Below are 18,734 nucleotides of genomic sequence, written 5' to 3'. Positions count from 1 at the left end.
GGTGCTAAGTCAATGGAAACGCTTAACATGTGCAGATGATGCAATGCTGGTTCCACAGACGCATCTGCACATGTACACACTTGGTCAACAAACCCACACACTCAGCTTATTCCGTCTCTTGCTGACACACCCACACATACACTCACCCCCTAAAATCTAACCCACTCACATAGTTTGACACTCACTCACTCCCTCACTCATCTATTCATTTACTCGCTCATTAAGTGTGTGTGTCTCTGTGTGTGGTTTCGCAGTAGAACATGTGCCCAACTTCAGAAATGCAGTTCATTTTTGGGAAAATTGTCAAATCAATTAACGTGTCCAGAGAAGGAGGAAAAAATGAAACACTTTCAACATTAATTTTACTTTTAGGTAGTGTTTCCTTCTAACTTGCTTCAAAAACATTAGCACAGTGTACATTTTTTTAAAGAGTTATGTGTTTTATTTTTAAATTACTTTAGAAAATAAGACAAACAGTTTTCACACAGAAAATTTGATTTAGCAATGTGTACTTCTACACTATACTTTCTTCAAGCACTACAGAGAGGAAAGGCACATTTTATTTGGTCTTCTCTTGTGTGCCATGAGCCTTCGTCTTCTGGATGGTAGAGGAGACCCAATAGGGGTGCCCACGTAAAGCTGTTCTGTACTGATCCAAAGGAATGTTGGTTCAAAATGAGAAATCTCTGCATTTCATGGTGTTTGAACCTGCAAAGACAAAAATCAGCTGGTTTAAAAAACATAAATGCTTTTTATTTGTTGCTCATTTATTTTATTTGTGCAACCGGTTCTATGCAATTTCATAGAAAAATGATTACATGGAATACAATTACTAACAAAAAATTTCACCTAAACTATTTCAGGGGAGTTTTTCAGAATTGGCATTTATCATTTCATAGAAATTAATTCATAGAATGCCTTTTTTGTTCGAAATTGGCTTTTGCATCCTCATTTTTTAAAGTGAAATACAATGGTTGCGAGTCTTACTTTCAGAAAGAGTTTTGTCTGATGGTGTTTATTTCAGTGCTTAACTTCAGGGAACATTTTCTCATATTTATATATTTTACATTGTGAACAATTAATTGGGATGCTTTTAATTCGCTGATGCCTCACCACCCCTAAACACCATCAATCGCTTACTCCTCAAAACTCTCACCACACATGACCTACACCAATTTATTTCTGAAACCTAAAAGTCGTTTCTACCCCTAAATTCCACTGATCCCAGAAACCTAAAAAGTCCTCAATATAGCTAAATTACACCCATCACTGACCCCTAAACTACACTCATCGTTAAACCCTAAATCCCCTTTAACCCATACACTTCATCCTTTCCTCAACAGTAAAATCTCTAACTACCCTCAAACTACACTCATTTCTGAAACCTAAAAACCCTTTTCTATACCTAAACCCGACACATTCCTGACCTCTTTACACTTAAGGTGCCTTGCTATGCTGTCCTACTCAAAAAGTCCGTAAATGAGGCCCTTGATGCCTATACCACCACATTGATTGTGGAAGAACTGAAAATGTTCACGCAACTGAACTGTACCCACTCTTCTGGGTGACTAGCAGTCCCACACAAAACCAGGATGTGGGCTTGTCATGCACAAGTTGTAATACAATAGTCAGACTGCACAAAGATTTGCACGAATCTCAATACCACAGTCAGACTGCACATACATTTGCACAAATTTGAGTTCCTCTCTCAGGCTACACTCAGAAGATTTGCACACATGCACACAAGGTGTCACAAAAGAAGATGCTTAGGAGTATATGTAAAAGAACTGCAGCTAACTAGCGTTAGCGTTAGTTAACTGCAATTTTCGTAACATGGCCTATCACCAAAAACTACCGCCCTTAAGCAATGTATTTACAATACGTCGCTGCATGGTGATAGTTTTAGGCAGCTCTGGTGAATACTGTTGCTAACACTAGCGTGAAGGCGATACAAATTCTGACATTAGCGGGTAAAAACTGACAAAAGGCCAATTTATTGGCAAAAAACTCACGTTAGTCAGCAGAACTTCACCTTTTTTGCCTCTAGAGGCTAAAATAGCCAATGAGTCCACCTCCAATTAAATAAAAAAATCAAAGAAAAACAATGGCGTGCACAATAGAGCAGGCAGGGACAAGCGCAGCACAGATCAACAACCTCCCCAAACCCCCCAACTGCCAGGATGACCAGCCAGAGTCGCAGGGGAAGAGGAAATGCAGAATCAGGACTACATATATGAAAAGAGGCGCATCGCTGTGGGAAACCTGCGATGCATCACTTTTCATAGTGCCCTCCTTACAACACCATTGCAGCCGAAACCTTGAATACGCGGACAGTGACCGGGGGTTACCTGGTGGTGAAGTCTGCCAGGTCACATGGAGACATGTTGCTGACATATGTGAGAAGACTGCCTTTTGCCCTTTGGAGCTGTGAACGGTAGATGTGCTCCCGCGCACCAACGTAGAGAGGTCGGCATCACATTCCACATGCCACCATTACACCAGGATGCATGGAGGAGATTTACCAATGGTGTACAGCGCCTCTCTGCATCACAGGCTGAAGGATGCTGCACTGGCCGGACACGGTGGAGGGTCATGTCCCTGATCTGGACCGCACTTGTGTTGTGGGAACACTACAACTTCACGCATAAGGGGCCCTGTTTGCATCACCGCCATCCGGAGGTTCTCCGGCGCACTTGGTGGCGACTGCTGTACCCAGGCTTTTGAAATCCCACCTGGCTGAGGCTTCTACTGGCTGAGTCACAGATTTGGAGAGAATGCAGCGGATTGCGCCACAGTGTCAATGTCCAGGTGAGGAGAATCTGGGACGCATAGTGTAAGAGGCCCAGGGGTTGAGTCGGGCCAAGGCCTAGAGCCTGCGGGTGACGCACCCCAAGTGGCGGCTCCTCTGCTATGGCAGAAGAGCATCGCCCCACTGCTTTCAAGCAGTGCAAGAAGAGGAAACATAACATGATGATAACTTTCTCATATTCTCATGTTATGTTCCCTTTGTGGGCGGAAGGGAGGGTGGGGCTGCTCCACTCCCAGAGGAGGGCAGGGGCGGAGTAGTATTCACACTCAAGTGCGCAATTACTTTTTGGTCGGCCCTCTCAGGCCACCCAAAGCAGTCATGCATACTTCCCTCTTTGCAGTGCAGGCAGCATTACAGCCTGCATGGAGAACATGCCTACCCCTCCAGCCCCTGGCTGAGCGGCTTATTACGGTGCTGAAGAACAAGCATTGCAGCATTGTGATTAGATTAGGGGAGGGAGCCTGGCTGCCTACTTCCTGTTCCTGGAAGCAGACTCAGGAGAGCATGAGCACAGAAGACGCAGGACCCTGCCTCAAGGTAAAATTTTAAAATATATACATTTACAACCCCGCTCCCCCACCGTGTCCCGGCCCCTTCAATGTCCTTTCTCGTGTTTCCCACCTCCCAGCTGCCCAATTCCCCGCAGCTCTACTTAATAGCTGCCGCTGTTAGGCCATGCGCAACGGGCGTACCACTGGGGAGCCAAAGGTAAGCTTGTGTGCGTCCGTCCGCCTCTGGGCTGTGCCCAACACCAAGGACCCTTCCTCTCTGTCACTGCACCGCTACGATGCCAGCACCCTCCTGGTCATCAGTCCTGGAAGCCACATTGCCAACCATCTAGCATCACTGTAGAATTCCTTTGCACCCTGCGCCTGTCGAAACTGCAAACGCACCTTCTGCCACATCAGCACACCATGGCCTCCTGTTGCCCAGCCAACCAAAGAGCAGCAGGCCGGCTCAACTGTGTCCTCTTCAACATGCGGTCCCTCCATAAACATGCAACAGAAATCTGTGACCTCCTCAACGCCACCTCTTCAGGCATTGCCTTGTTCACGTAATCGCGGACCAACCTCCGCTCCGGAACAGATATCGCCATCCATGACTGCTACAAATTCAATCACACAAATCACCCCGAGTGCCGAGCAGGAGGCATTGCCATTGTCTAAAAAAGCAAACTCTAACAGACCACGCACTAAATTCGCCCGACTGCTACCATTGAACACCTCCACTTCCAGATCCGGACAAACCTCATCCTCCACGGCACCCTCGTCTACACGCCCCCAGCCAATTAACCCCCATTCACTGATGCCATTGTAGACCTCATCGCGCTCCCATCCACTGACTACATCCTACTCGGACACCTCAACTTCAACCTGGACAACCCCAGTGATCAGAACACCACCACCATCCTGGGGAACCTTGCCAACATTGAACTCAAGCAGCTAGTCACCGCACCAACCAACATAGCCGGACACACTCTCGACCCTGTCTTCTCCACTAGCGGGAACTTCAACTACAGCCACTCCCCGAACTCTCCTGGACCAACCGTCATAGTATACATCACGCCTTCACCATGCCCACTATACACCACCGCCATCAAAGCCCCCCCCAGCCACAGCTGGATCAAGGCCATCAAATAGCTTTTTGGCTAATCCCTTAGCATTACCACTCCGCCAACGCTTACAGATGCCAACTCCGCAGGGCACAAACTCCACTGATGGAGCTCCAACTGCGCTGACAACCAGGCAGCTCAACCTTGTCAGTGACAACAGGTGACAGCAGACACCCTGGACATCAAACTAGACTCTGTACAAAAGAACTCATCTAGGCATATCCGTGACCTTGTGAACCTCTATGCTATATTATGCTTACGTCAGGTGCGATGTATGCAGGGTGGGATTCCCAAACAGCAAAGTCTCGTAGGAGTGGTGCAGTGAAATTATGAGATTTCACTGCAACAATTCTCAGATGCCACTGTGTCAAAACCTTAAGCTGGCCTCATGGCGGGCATATGGGTAACGCAGACTCACAGGATAGGCCTGCCCCATGCATTGCTGGAGTTGCATCATGCTTGTGACAAAATTGCAGCAATGCGTGACTTTAGCGCCAACAGATACGTCAGGATCACTGACATATCCATACATCTTTGCGACATGGAGTGCACTAAATATGGCGCATGCATGGTGTCGCAAGGAGGGCACAGTTAAAAGTTCAGCATCGCTGTTTTGTTGCAGCGTTGCAACCCTTTTCAAGGGTGAGGCCCAGGACTGCGCCCTATCTTTTTGTGGGGCGCATTCCTGAGCTTTTGTTTTGGCGCAGCGCAGTGCAGCAATATTCTTTGCTGCGCTTTCCAGCACCAACACCTCTGAAATGATGCCCCAAGTGTCTGCACCAATTTTAAGATCAGTCATTTTCTGGTCTTAAAAAACTGCCAGTGGGTTTAGCAGCAGTTTTTGCGCAGGAACACCCACCTTGCATCTCATTTTCGTTAACTCTCGCTAACAGAAGTGGCGATGTTTAAAATTCACGTTTTCGCAGGAAAAGTGCTGCTAACTCCAGTTAGTGGCATCTTGTAAATAAGGCAATAAAAAATAGCTGCTGTAACGTAAAAAAATTGGTGCTAATGCAGCATTAAGTCCTTGTACATATACCCCTTAATGTCCTCTCCCAGAACTGTAACAATGTCATTGTACGTGATATGCATCTTAAGTTCTGTTACGCTGTGTCAGATGCAATGGAAATGCTTTGAGCACAATTGTGCAAAGGATAAACCTTCGGTAAGATGGCCACCGAATCTATTACAAACTAGCACATTCATATGTGTCACAGGTTTTCCTGAAAGGGCGACACTAATAATTTGGTGAAATCTACATTATTATTGGCCCTGTTACCAGTGTTTGCATAGGAATATCTAAGTGAATTTATATTACTTTGCACAACTCAATATATCAGTTGCAACCTGCACACACAATACCTCCACGAGTTGATATACGCAATAATTTGCCACTAGAAAACAAATTGTAATTTTCTTCTAAAGTGTTGCTTTTTTATTATGGAAGTGTTTGGGCTAACACATCACTTAAAATGGTTAAAAATGAAATGAGCACAATTTGTGCAATGAAACTAACTCACATAAGTCTGCGTTGCAAACTGTGCTTATGAAATAAATACGCACATTTTCCATACACACCGACAAGGTATCCATAGGAGAAACCACAAACTTTTCACCTTAAATAATACACACTGAGTCCCAGTTGTCCACTAATAGACATTATGAAATTGTGCAACATTCCTACACTACGTGGGGTAGAATAGAAAAGATCAGTAATATTGCAGACACAGTGGCGGCTGGCATGGATCGGGGTGTCGGGCGGGGGGCATCTAAAATAAAATCAACTTACCTTATCGCTGTCTCTCTCCTCCCTCATCACTCACTTCTGGCTAGAAACAGGATGCACCCAAGCTCCCCTAAGCCAATCACAACGTTGCAATACAGCGTTGTAATTGGTCTGAGTGCCCTGTTTCAGCACACAGCCAGGGAATGGGAGCCGGGGAATGTTCTCATACAAAGGGTTGAACATACAAAGTGCGCATGACTGTTTGGCCGGCCCAAGACGGCTGGACAAACAATCATGAGTACTTGCAGAGTGTGCCCACCATTCCTCCCTCTGCTCTGACATAAGAGCACCCCTGCCCTGCAAAGCTGCCACAGCAGGAACCTCTTTTTATTTTTCTTTCTTTTACACAGCGAAAAGAAGGGAGGCGAAGCTCCTCTGCCTTAGTGGAGAAGCCGTCATTGTGAAGATATTATTATCATCAATATTACTGCACACAATTAAGAACACCATTCTCCATTATAAATATTGTAATTATTTTTGCTTGTTACCATTACTATAACAAATAATTCATTGATATATCTAGCATACATCTTTCCTACCATGCTTGTTCCATTGTATCAGGTGTGTTTAGAAACTTAGTTTCTTTGCATCTTTCTTCATTGGGATTGGAACAATTCATGAGCAGAAATATTTGTAACAGAATGTTTGCTCCACGTTGTGAATACGCAAAAGATATGTGGACTTTCGTCTTCATGGTTGTTTCCTACCATTTTCTCTTGGTTCTTCAGGCAATTAAATATGCATAAAGTCCTTTGTTTTTTCTGCTTTGCTTTTTGTCAGTTGCATGTCATGCATACATAATTTTTCTATGTGCAGATTGCACATGCCAAAGTCTCAAATGCACGCTACAAGAGAGTTCCTATTTTGTAATTTTTTAAACAGATCAAATCTGTTGTGCAGTAAAATATTCCTTGCAAATGTGGTATTTTATTGTTTTTCACTGAGACCTCAAAAACGGAAAATCAGTTACAAAAATGTACAGCAGTTGCGCAGCAAAAGCCTACTGCAGTGTGTTTTGATTGGTTGCCTCGGACAAAGACAATAAACTTGGCCCTCATTAACTATATTTTGACACACTTCATTGCAGCAAGTCTTCATGCTGTGCTGCCATGCGTCAAATTAAAAGGGCAGGAATGTTTTTTATCTACAAGATATGGTGTATTCCTGTCCTTCTCTCCTGCACTAGTGCACAAACAGCAGCCGTGCGCCAACACAGACACCCTTGTGTCACATTGCAAGGGGGCATGTGTTGCACATATTATTGTTTTTGGTGCAGGAAGGGAGACCTTCATGCACAAAAATATTTTCGTCTTTCCATGCATACTGGCAAATGCAGGATGCATAGAGGGAGGGAAAACAAGGAGATATCAAAACATTTCTCCTCAGTGCGCTACTCTTATGCCCCCACTGGGGAGGCATAGGATTCTGATGAATTCCCAGCTTTATAAAATGTTGTAAATCCGGGAATGTGTCTGGTTCCATGAATGTGGCATGGGAACATCCACAGCAACACCCATGGAATGCTCCTTTCATTTAGAGCTATGCGTGAAAGGGAAACATATTTACAAGTTCATGAAAAGTCACGCAGGGTGACTTTACGTGGCCTTGTAAATATGGGCAAGCTCAATACGCTGCTGGTGCATCAAAAAAATGGTACGCACCAGCGATACAATGGCCTTGTTTACTCTAGGGCCTCTCAGAAACTTTTTACAATATGAACTTTGTTCACAAGGCTATACGATTGGGAGTAAGTGTTCTGCTCTGCCCCTCAATGGATAGGATACTTCCACTCCAGACAAAGCCAGCAGGTTTCAATTTCACTACCTGAGCATAATTTGACACACTACCCTTAAATTGGCCTCCAAGACTAGGATTTTAAGAAGAAGCACCTCATCTAAGATGGTCACCATGTGAATATGATGAAGTGGAGGACTTCTTAGATGAGAAGAATCCCATCGCAATGCAATTGGATTCGCAAGCCAGGAGGGTGGTTTAATTATTACATATATTTTTCCAGGTTTCCTGTGCTATGTTACCATTTCAGTTTGACTTTAATGCTTGATTACCTTTCTTTAGGTCACCAAGTCAATGGTCTTGGGCAGCCATGGTAAACTAGGGTCTAAGGATCTGAGTTAGAGGTTGGAGAGTGGTTTTTAGTCATGTTGAATGACAGAATATACTGGGATTGTATTTTTACAGACTGTGGGCACGATTCTGAGTTTAGCAGATGGGTTGCTCAGTCACAATCATGAAGCATATCCTGTCCACCATACTACAACTGAGTAAATCCTTTGGCACATGTAGTAAGGCGGGGGGTATATAACACACAATGGAGTAACTCTTCATCCCTACTGTAAAACAGGCCGTTAATTATACTGAGATGCTGTTTCCAAATGTATCCCTTTGTGCAGTCCTCTGTCATGTATTTGGCTATGATTTGACTTCGTAAAAAATAATTCAATTAGTCAATATGAGTTTTCAGTCACAATTTGTTGCATTCATACCCCTGTCATACTTTTCTCGTGGTCTGTCAGCAATCCAGCCATAAAACGGCAACAAGTCAATGAAAATATATATTCCTCACTTAAGAGAAAGAAAAATGTTACGTCTCTCAAAAAACATTCTCCTTTGTAACTATGGCATTGTTTCAACAAAAGTATTGTTCAGTTCAAGATATTATATGTTAATGTGTAGACAGATATTCGCCATTTTGGTTAATTTTAAGTATCATATGTGTGCCGGCGACGATCATGAAGACAGATTACCCTTCCTGCACAAAAAATTATTATTGGTGCAAAGGTGGCTGTGTTGGCGCCTGGCAGACCATTGTGCACCGGCGCAGAAGAAAAGGACAGGAATTCACTGTATCTGATAGATACAATTAATTCCTTCCCATGTCTTATGCCGTAGAGCAGCGCAGCAGGAAGGGCTGAGGCGCTGCCTTACGGGAAAACCTCATAAATGGGGACCTTGGCGTTTGAAGGGTAGGCCTGTAGACCACCTAAATTCCAGCTGTTTTTGAAAGAAGGACAGCAGGGTTTGAAGAACTTGACCCACACTGAGAGTTATTTTACTGAGCATTTAAAGAATGGAACCAAAGTGAGAACCTTCTGGCTCTTTGAAATGTTAAATCAAAGCACCAAACCAATAGGAATCGATTTGATGTGTTTACATATGCAAACAAGATGTGGCATACCAGTGTTTGCATATGGTAGTACATGACAGCTAGACATCTTGGCTTGGCCAATCTTAGGAGCACATTTATCAAAAAACCATGCAGTGCAGCAAGCCATCTGCGTGATAGGGAAGTGCAGGAATGCGCAGTATTTAACATTATATGGTGCATTTCTGTCTTTTCCCTGTGCTTGCACACAATGTGCTGCAAAGCGCCAACGCAGGCATCATTGTAAGCAGGTTTTAAGAGACACTTTCCTGCACAAAAACAATCGTCTGAGGCATTTTCCTATTTTTAAAGATGCAGCACACATAGATAGAGAAAAAAGTAGGAGACCCTTGCTACACTTATTCTGGGGAGGAGTAGCATTTTGACACATTTCCAGGTTTATCAGTGTTGGTAAAACTGGAAATGTGCCAACATCTATGGGTGGATATAAGGTGGCCTTGTGTGGCTTGTTATGTTATGTTATGTTAATAAAAACCTTATTAAGCGCACTAACACCGATCGGTTTCCCGGCGCTGGAATAGACAGTAACATAACCAGGGACATGGAATGTAGGGTTATTGATATGCTTGTCTGTAGAGCCAGGTCTTTAAGGCTTTCCGAAATGAGAAGAGGTCCTGGCAGGTCCGAATCTCAAGAGGGAAGGTGTTGCACAGACGAGGAGCCAGTGTGGCAAACCTGCGGCCGCCAGAGCGCTTGCGTTTGAAAGAGGGTATCTGAAGGAAGCCAAGATGGGATGAGCGGAGGTTGCGAGTCGGTACATACTTTGTGATAAGTTGGTCAATGAATTTGGGGCTTGATATATCATACTTAGCAGTTGCATCACTCTTGTGCTCCATTGCGTGGCCCTTGTGCCCCAATGCGTGGCGCAAGGGCGACACAACTGCTTGATAAATAACGCTCAACTACCTTGAATTAACTTTAATAAAACTAGCAGTGCATCTACCCCAATCGTACTATATTGTTCCTCACAGCGCCCGAAAGGTCAGATAGCACGCACCCACACAAGGATTTGAGAACAAAAACCAAGTGAAAAATGTCCAACTATGAGGACATATCAAAAAGCACTGAGGCCAGAGCCTCCACCTTTGCATATGAAGAAAAAGACGTGGATCAAATTTACTCATTAATCAGGGAGGAACTAGCACAAGATACAACTAGCCGATCAAAGGAGCAAAACATAAAACAATTATTATATTTATCCAAACGAAAAACAAATCAACTTTTGCATGCCAGCACCCTCATAAAGTACCACAGGAACCTTCGTATACCACGCGGTCTAAGAATTGCACTTAAACCATCTCTATGCAAACATTCCAAGAAATTTCAAGAACGGTGGTATGAGATATTAAACAAATGCTCACTGGATTTAATTCTCCTTATAATACAAGAACTATCTACTATTTTAGAGGAAATTTCTGCAGAAATTCAGGAAACGGCCACGGAACTTTCCAAAATGATGAATGAAGAGGAACTGGATACTATTCTAGAAGACATTAAAGCACAAGTTGATCGTCACACTAAGGAAATCAATGAACGGAAAATCCGTAAGTTCAAGCGGGACACCTTGGATTATAAGCTGGGTGAGGTATATACATGGGCCGATGTATATGCCCAGAAACGACGAAACCGCCCCTACAATTCCAATACGGATACCTCCTCGACGGATAGTGAATCCACCATGAGACCTCGGAAAAACCAACCCACAAGAACACCAGAAGTACCAGTCTTATCTGAAGAAGCCACTACCACCCACCCACAGGATAGCAGCCCTTTTTTAGACCAGGGCCAAGCGCAAAAAGGAGACCCAGGAGAGGGCAAGGAAAAAGAAAAAGAGAAGGAGAAAGAGAGAGACCCGCCCACAACCAGGAGCACGACAGCCACCACCAAGCAGTTGGAGAAAAAACCGAAGAAGAATTAACTAAAGACAACCTTGTCATCAACATAAGTGACCACCATTTTACCACTTATCAACTCAAAATATTGGAGAAGGGAACCTCATTTGTACCGACCACTCAGTCGGACCGTCTTGAAGAAGAAGTGAGTTTTTTTAAACTAATGCGTAAACTTAAATTAAGGCATTTTTTTGACAACACCTTACCTGAACGTCCACCTCAAGATAAAGACCAACTACTTGGACTACGTCCACAAAGTACATTTCAGGCACCTTCTAGTCACAAGACTCTGGATTTATTTGAAAGCCTTGTTAAACAAGATCTCAATAAACTCAAATTTTCTAAACCTAGAAATAAAAACATCACACAAAAGGATTTAGATACCATCAAGAGAATAGCGACTAATGACCAAATAATCTTCACCAATGCTGACAAAGGAGGGGCAATCGTTATTATGAACATGTCAATGTACAATGATAAAGTCACTGAACACATCATGGATAAGACAACATACAAAGAATTGGACGCAAACCCCACCATGGAATACACCAGAACATTAAAAAGGATCATTGATCATGCACACCAACAAGGTACGATCACTGAGAGAACAAAGAACTTCCTTACAACCATTGACCCTAAAAGTCCAACACTGAGAATGACACCCAAGATTCACAAGTGCCTAAGAAACCCTCCCATGAGACCAATAGTCTCAACTAGAGGAAGCATACACCAACCCATTGGTCAATTAATCGACAGGTATTTACAACCAGTGGTACAATCAACCGCAACATACATCAAAGATACCTCACAATTCCTGTTAAAACTGCAACAAATTGAACTACATCCCAATGACAAGATACTGTTATGCACAGCAGATGTGTGCAGCTTATACACAAACATACCACATAACATGGGCATTGAAGCAATAGAAGCAGCTATCCTCAACACCGACATAGATCAAGATTTTCAATTGTTCCTTATGGAATTGATGCAATTTACGCTATACCATAGCTACTTTAGAGTCACAGATAAGTGGTATCAACAGCTTACAGGAATGGCCATGGGCAATTCGGCCGCGCCGGTATACGCAAACATGTTCATGCACTGGTATGAGACCCAACACATTTTGAAAGATAAGAACTGGACTGACCATTTGAAAATGGTATCAAGGTACATTGATGATTATTTCATCATTTGGACGGAATCAGAGGAGAAACTAAAAAACCAACTAAACAAATTTAACAGCATTGACCAAAGAATTCAACTAACGTGGGATATTTCTGACACATCGGTAAACTTCCTGGATGTTAAGGTAACCATAACACCAAAAGGGTTTGAAACAGACCTTTTTGTCAAATCAACAGACAGGAACAATATGCTACTGCATTCCAGCTTTCACGAACCGAATTTAATCAGGAACTTGCCATACTCACAAATGGCAAGAGTCAAAAGAATCACTTCTGATCAAACCACTCTAAGCTTGAGATTAAATGAGATGTCAACCAAATTCATGAAAAGAGGTTATCCGAAACAATTAATGGATGAAACCAAGGAGAGAGTTGTCAACATGGAAAGAACTAAACTGCTGACACCAACAGTTAAAACAGAGCAAACTCGAATGGTAGTAGTCTCTAAATATTCTACAAACAGCAAAAAATTCAAACAGATAATCATGAAACACTGGTCCATATTGAAAATAGAACCGGATTTTAATAGAGCATTTGACCAGCCTCCGCTATTTGCCTACACTAGAGCCAAGAACCTAGGAGAAATTTTGCAAACTAAAACCAAAGATATCATCACACACCATGGCACGAAACCTTGCCTGAACTGCGGGAACTGCAACAGCATAATTAAAGGCCATACCATCAATCATCCTACACAAGGTCATGCAATAAAACTACGTGTCAATGCCACCTGTGATTCGAGTAACCTAATATACGGGATTAAATGCCCGTGCGGGAAGATGTATGTTGGGAAAACTGAGAGACGTATAAAAATACGTTTGACCGAACATAAATCTAACATCAGACTTAAGAACATGAAATCAGCACTTTCGGCTCATTTTGTTGAATCACAACATAATGTTTCTCAAGTGAAGTTTATTGTACTAGAGACTGTTCCAAAATATGAGGGTGTAAATAACAACAAGCAATTACTGAGAAGAGAGAACTTTTGGATCCATAGATTATCTACCCAGAAACCGGCTGGTTTAAATGAAAGGATAGAATTTTCATGTTACCTGTAATAATACTGCTCTGTAGATCGTGTGAACTGTTATTGTGCATGTTCCCAACACCATGACACTGTTTATATACATATAATTGTTTATGAAAGCACAAACCACTTGACGTTAGCTCAACCATTACACGCCCCACCCTTCATTTACGCACCGCTGTATCCACAGATCGTATCCCTGCACCGATCAGCCACTATTTTTACAACCGTGATATTAGGTTACCATATGAGTATTTTTTACAAGCTTTATATTTTGTTCGCCCACATCGCTCACTGCATGTAGGAACACCTAATAACTTTAGTATGTTTTGATCCCTGTTCACATATTCGTACCAACCCGACCATGGGTCACTGACGCGAGTCTTTCTTCACTCTCAATCACACGTGATCGAGTGAATAACTTCTAAAAACAATGCACGCCGGAAGGTAACTGTTGTACCGGCACCGCGGAGACAGGTAGACTGGATGGCGAGCCACGCTGATTAAAACCAACAGGTTAGTCTAAACGCCCGTAACGTTAGCTTACATTGCGCATGCATTTCTGCCCTCCGTAAACTCGGCATAGGACTAATTAAGACTTGCGTTTCATTACAGATTAACGGACAGGTCGTCACAACAGGCATGTAAGTTATTTTCGGATCGTTTTCCATAATACCCCAGCACAATCCCTATTCACTGGCCCCTCACAGCACTACCCGTTGTTTGCCAAATGCATCACGCACATGTTTAGGAAACACATGTCATTCATTTTGTATGTTTTATTCTGTGAACTACAATGTAATATCACTGAACTAGGACCAGAATTATTGATATTTTGTTTTACTTTTATTTTTAGTGTCATTTCCCTGATGAAGGGCACATTATGTTAGTGCCCGAAATGCATTGGACACGTTTGACTCTTGCCTGATGTTTGAAATTCAAAACTTTTTGATGATCTTTTGAAATGAAACAATAAATTGCAACGTAAACCAACGAAAAAATCAAATAAATTATGATTTAAAGGAACATTGAATGAAAGTGTTTTTCTGGACTAAGAAAACGCAACTTAATGTGTGTGCCAATCAGGGATGACACTAGATTCTGTCTGGTTTCACATATCCTGCAGTACATGACAGCTAGACATCTTGGCTTGGCCAATCTTAGGAGCACATTTATCAAAAAACCATGCAGTGCAGCAAGCCATCTGCGTGATAGGGAAGTGCAGGAATGCGCAGTATTTAACATTATATGGTGCATTTCTGTCTTTTCCCTGTGCTTGCACACAATGTGCTGCAAAGCGCCAACGCAGGCATCATTGTAAGCAGGTTTTAAGAGACACTTTCCTGCACAAAAACAATCGTCTGAGGCATTTTCCTATTTTTAAAGATGCAGCACACATAGATAGAGAAAAAAGTAGGAGACCCTTGCTACACTTATTCTGGGGAGGAGTAGCATTTTGACACATTTCCAGGTTTATCAGTGTTGGTAAAACTGGAAATGTGCCAACATCTATGGGTGGATATAAGGTGGCCTTGTGTGGCTTGTTATGTTATGTTATGTTAATAAAAACCTTATTAAGCGCACTAACACCGATCGGTTTCCCGGCGCTGGAATAGACAGTAACATAACCAGGGACATGGAATGTAGGGTTATTGATATGCTTGTCTGTAGAGCCAGGTCTTTAAGGCTTTCCGAAATGAGAAGAGGTCCTGGCAGGTCCGAATCTCAAGAGGGAAGGTGTTGCACAGACGAGGAGCCAGTGTGGCAAACCTGCGGCCGCCAGAGCGCTTGCGTTTGAAAGAGGGTATCTGAAGGAAGCCAAGATGGGATGAGCGGAGGTTGCGAGTCGGTACATACTTTGTGATAAGTTGGTCAATGAATTTGGGGCTTGATATATCATACTTAGCAGTTGCATCACTCTTGTGCTCCATTGCGTGGCCCTTGTGCCCCAATGCGTGGCGCAAGGGCGACACAACTGCTTGATAAATATGCCCCTAAATCTGTGAATGAGCGTGTTCTAAAAGTCACTGACAGTTCGTGCACATGATAAATACATTTGCAATTTAAAACCATATCTTTCTCACCAATATCGTACTGTTGAGGTTTTGTTGATGGATACCACTTATCTTTTCCTCTGTAAGGTAAAAAGAAATACCCCTCTTGAAACATTGATGATGGAAATCCAGAATACATTTCAAAATAGGATCTAGGTGTAAGAGAACGGTCCAATCACATCACACTAAAGTAAAAGTACAAGTAAAGAAATGTTTCTGAACGTTTTTGTTGATTGATGATTGCTTCCTTATTTAGAGCCCTAATATTGATGAATAACTTTGAGTATGTTTTAGAGTCTGCTACAGGAGAGGAAGGCGCTGCAATTTTCAGTTGGGCATTTTTTAAATACAATTTTAAGGTAATACTATTTTTGGTGTTTATTATAATATACCTCTGTTTAACACCGCTAATATTTCGATCAGTGCCTGCTACTGAAAGTAAGAAATGTAATTTATAGACACACATGAATAGTAAAAAGACAGGGGGCCTTATTTCGAGAATGGCAGTCTTGGGTCAGGTGTACTCGCGGTGGGGGTCCGACCGCCACCACCGCAGCAGTCCAACCACCATATTACAATGGTGGCGGTAGGACCGCCAGCAGCCCGACAGAAGACTACCACCACTGCCAGGATCCTGGATTCTGACAGGGCGGTGGTGGGGAACGTAGGGGTATGCCTTGGCGGTGCAGGTCCCGACATGGTACATGCCAAACCATGCACAAATTACCTCGACGTGCTGTTGTGGCAGTGGTATGCTTATAAAGCTCTCCTATCGGCCAAATATACCGTTGCGATGACACCACCATCACCGCATCGCCAGCCTTGGATTATACTCGTAGGGGCATATTATCAAGTTTGGGCGATAAAATTATCGCCGCTTTATCGGCTGGAAACTGCCGATAAAGTGGCGACAATGGGCTCGATAATATGCTCTATGGAATTTCAATCGAAGCTCATGTTAGATGTCCTTCACATTTAATATGAGCTTCGATTGGAATTCCATAGAGCATATTATCAAGCCCATTATCGCCACTTTATCGGCAGTTTCCTGCCGATAAAGCGGCAATAATTTTATTGCCCAGGCTTGATAATATGCCCCGTAATTCGGCATGCGAGAGACCGCAGGCTTGTCAGTCTTCCCGGGACCGGCGTCTGCATTCCGAGAAGACCGAAAAACCAGTAACGGCTCCTGGAGGGAGTGGTGTGGGGCGGTATGGCGGTGCTGGGTAGGGGCAGGGTGGGGGGTAGTAAACTATGGCACACGGTCGAACCGAGGTAAGTACATAAATAAATAAATAAAATTACATTGCGCACGCTGCATCGCCATTTGGTGTTGCAGCGTGCACAATGTAATTTGTTTTATTTATTTATGTCCTTACCTTGGTTCGGCCGTGTGCGGAAAAACTCGTAATCAGGCACAGACTTCTTTGAATCAGAATATTCAAATGCTGACCAGCAAGTGGCTTCTCGAGGGTTTGAGAACACTTTTTAATGCTTCACTGTATTATCAAACTCTGGCCATCTCTATACTTCCTTCTCTTCTCTCATTTCAAAAATGTAAAACGTATAGTGTAGCCAAATTCCTTTAACATGATATACAAAAGATCATTCTGAAACATTCAATTCATTATACATGCGTGCCCATCCATGAAATCATCTGTTAGAAATATACATTAACAAACCTTTGCCTGAGGAGCCTATTGTTTATCCTTGCACGCCACCTACTGGCAAAGATTTAGTATTTACTGCTTACTGACATTTGTAATTTTTGAACTGTTCTTGTGTCCCAGCCGTTCTCGTTCCTCTTTTCGTCCTTCTTTTTCCCAGTGTTTAATTCTCTGCCCTTGTGTTGAATCTTTAGAGCCTTCTCTGGAGGTTTACACATGCGAGATGGGAGGAGTGAGTTTTAATATTCTAAAGTAATATTCTAAGGTAAAGAAAGTGCCAAATTACACTTTCCTTAATTCATTGCTGGTAATGTTATGAGCACATAACGTCATCAATTTAGCATTTTTTTACATTAGTTAAACCTGCCAACGTTGCCCAGTGTCTTGTAAATTCTTGTTTTACTTTTAGTAATGCGTGATGCATTAGCATATTTCCTTTGTGTTGTATATAGTTTTGCAAAGTGAAACTTGATTTATTGCTAGCTAAACGTTCATCATTCTTTCATTGAACAATCTGGGTGGCCTTGGCTCACCTTAACGTTTACTGAAACTGTACAAACGCCATGATATCCATTATTAAAATGCACAGTAATGCTCACAGGACCAAGGAGATCATAATTAATATGGATGATGAAATGGACATTAATTAAATATAACTGAAAAACTGTCAGGCCTGAATAATGCGTTTTTACTTAAGTCAAGTGAACCCTAGATGAATAGTACTCAATCAGGCATTAGATTGTTTCCTTCTGTGGAACTCTGGTTCATATCTTTTCATTATTGATCAGTATGTTTTACCAATATAAAATGAGAGGAGTTATAAACCATTTCCAAACATTGGGGGGCATATTCATGAGATTGTGATGGAGCGCTGCAAGTGATCTTGCTGCGCTGCACTGCGTGATAGGGAAAGGGCAGGAATATGCCATATTTAACCCCTTCGATGCGGATGACAAAGCCAGCTCGTCATGGGCGTTACCTGCGCTGCGCGCATGACGAGCTGGCTTTTATCTACCCGCGAATTTCGAATCTTCAGCGCGCAGCGGGAATACCCGCTAGCGCGCATGCGGTTAAAAGCTGTTTTTGCTGCCTAGCGCCATCGCAGGCATCATTTCACAATGGTGCAAGGGTGTCTGTGTTGCTTGCGATATTGCTTTTCTGCAGGAAGGATCACCAGATTTATGAAGCCGCTCAGGGCCACGCAAAGTGACCTTGCGTGGCTTCACAAATCGCAGTTTGGGCTTGTGACGCACTTGCACCACATTGCGTGTTGTAAGAGCGACACAACTCCCCTTCTAAATATGCCCCATAAGCATATTTTTGTGATTAATTTGTGTTTCATGCAGATATCTGCAAAGTTGCTGTGGATCTCACTGCATTCAAATATATACTGGCTCTGTGATGTTATGTATGCAATTGACTAGGAAATTACGCTTACCCCAAAAGCTGGAACACGCCTCGCTCCCTGAAAGAAGGATATAAAAAATGCTTGTTTTAAAACGGGCTCGGATAT

The 18,734-nt window shown here is 42.9% G+C and overlaps 1 long non-coding RNA gene across 1 annotated transcript in view; it reads right to left on the bottom strand.

Annotated features, from left to right (window-relative positions):
* Nucleotides 1–428: 428 nt before the first annotated feature.
* Nucleotides 429–18,734, bottom strand: part of LOC147727590 (uncharacterized) — a 35,686-nt gene continuing 17,380 nt past the window's right edge. The window contains exons 4-6 of the long non-coding RNA XR_015309494.1: nucleotides 18,660–18,686; nucleotides 15,585–15,634; nucleotides 429–708 (exon numbers count right to left, since the gene is read on the bottom strand). This is a non-coding gene — a long non-coding RNA (uncharacterized LOC147727590). The remainder of the gene's footprint in view (nucleotides 709–15,584; nucleotides 15,635–18,659; nucleotides 18,687–18,734) is intronic.

Source organism: Lissotriton vulgaris, chromosome 3_1 (assembly GCF_964263255.1).
Source record: "Lissotriton vulgaris chromosome 3_1, aLisVul1.2, whole genome shotgun sequence".
NCBI classification, from domain to species: domain Eukaryota; kingdom Metazoa; phylum Chordata; class Amphibia; order Caudata; family Salamandridae; genus Lissotriton; species Lissotriton vulgaris.
Note: the sequence above shows the minus strand (reverse complement) of the source record. Positions and strands in the feature narration are given on the sequence as shown.